The 2,041-nt window shown below is 44.3% G+C and overlaps 1 non-coding gene across 1 annotated transcript; it reads right to left on the reverse strand.

The window, feature by feature from the left end:
• Positions 1-1,970: 1,970 nt before the first annotated feature.
• TRNAG-GCC (transfer RNA glycine (anticodon GCC)) lies at positions 1,971-2,041 on the reverse strand. The gene has a single exon. It is a non-coding gene; the product is annotated as a tRNA-Gly (tRNA).

The following is a 2,041-nucleotide window of genomic DNA, read 5'->3' on the forward strand; positions in this document are numbered from 1 at the left end:
GAAAGGTTGTCAGCGTTGTTGCCGAGCCGCACCCTCCAGGCGTGACGGACCGCGCCTATCGCGGGCTAAACAATGGCGCGCTGGCAGCCGTCGAGACGTTGCGTCACAATGGCTATCGCCCTGGCTTCCGCCCGTGGGAAGAGGCCTCGTGGGAAATGCTGTTTTCTTTTTTCTCTCGCGCGTTGTCGGTAGACGTCCGCGGGGGCTCGCATTACACGGCGAAGTCCACTCGAGTGCAAACCCTGAAGAGATGCTGCCTCAGGCGGCGCGTTGTATTCCTTCGTATGCAAACGCAAAAAAAGAAAAATTACTCATTTCGTTTTCAGCGGAAGTTTCCTTTAGACTGATTGAGTTACGTTGAAATAGCTGTTTTTGTTAATTTGGTGGTAATATGTTGGCGATAAGAAGAGAAAAATGAAGCTCAACGTAGCAGCCTCCGTACGTAAGGGGGACGCCACGGACTTCGAAATACCAGCTCGTATTTGGCCGATTGTGGCTGGGTATATGTTATCGAAAGTTGCAATTTTGAATCTTACAATCTTTTAAAACACGATCAACTACATCTTTACCGAACAAAAATTAACTAGCCCCGCGCTGAGGACAGATTAACTATGTGCCCGGGCAGACATCGTTTGCAATAAAAGCCAGAACAATCCATTCACTTATTGAAATAATCGCGCTAATTAACTTCTTAGTTACAAACCTTATGGTACTCGTTTATATCCGAAAGTTGAATAGGATCGTCATAAAATTCCAGCTCCTTGTTTCAACATTTAAAAGCCCGCGCGATAAAGTGGTCCATATCGCCCCTGCTGCTGAAGTGATCGTGCATCCAATCGGGAGAAGCCCACTGTGCCAATCGGCATAAGATCGTGGGAAGAAGGAAGTGTGACGGCAGCTTCATTATACACCGCTGTTCCACGTCACGGGAGGGCTGCACCGGGAGCAACGCCCCTTCGAAGTGCGGCGCAATAGATCTGCAAATTTGAGGACTCATTTGAGGCCACCTACGTATTTCGCTGTATATGGCTACTATGATATGGTGAAACGGTGAACTAGACTTCGTTACAATCCCCTTCAATTTTTAGTATAATCATGTGCCGTAAAGTTCGTAACCTAAAAGAACATTAAAGTGTTTGATTAAAGAACGAATCGCTTTGGTTTTTCTCGCATATTGTGTCCACCTGGGCGAATAAGTTAATGTGTAGTGACGTATTTCGGTAACATTTGCGGACTTTTTTTTTAAAGAAGAAGTGCTTGGGGTAAAAAAAAAGCACACTACGGAAAGATGATGTTTCATGTAAATGGAGTTTTAAATTGTTCGATGTCGATAGTGATGTTATAAATGTTATATTCTAAATGTAAATCTTATTTTAGTAACAGAATGTTCTTATTTGTCTTTTCAGTGCAGTGTTTAGTTATTTACTTACTTTTTTGCAAATAGTCGATAGTTTTCAGTGTTAAAAAAATTTTGTGTAAATAGTTTTGATCTGTTCTGTTTTATTAGTTGTATTTGGTTTTAATAGTATTGACCCTTGTAAGTTGCTCCAGCGAAGTAAAAGCCTTAGTCAGGAGGTTTACGCACTCCTTTGGCCTTATCTTGCGGCCAAACCTTGTATTTTTTTGCCCAAATAAAGGACTTGCACTCAAAAAAACTGTCACGAGGAAAGTTGTTAAAATTGTAAAAATACCCACCACGGTAGACTATAGTGGCCATGGCTTGCGCTACTTGGCTCGAGGCCGCTGGTTGGATGCCGGCCACGGCGGTCTCATTTCGGTGGGGGGCGTATTGCAATGACGCCTGAGTACTTTTTGGTGCAGGTTAAAGAATCCCAGGTGATCAGAATTAGAAGTGCGGTGTGCCTCCCGATCATATCGGCTTTTGGCGCATAAAGCTGCTGAAATCATGTCGAATTGAAGATCGTAGCTGAAACATTTGGAGGCAACGAAAAGAAACAAAAAAAAATGCATGCGTCGGCCGGGAATCGAACCCGGGCCACCCGCGTGGCAGGCGAGTATTCTACCACTGAACCACCGACGC

Source organism: Dermacentor andersoni, chromosome 4 (genome assembly GCF_023375885.2).
Source record: "Dermacentor andersoni chromosome 4, qqDerAnde1_hic_scaffold, whole genome shotgun sequence".
In the NCBI taxonomy this organism is placed as follows: Eukaryota; Metazoa; Arthropoda; class Arachnida; order Ixodida; family Ixodidae; genus Dermacentor; species Dermacentor andersoni.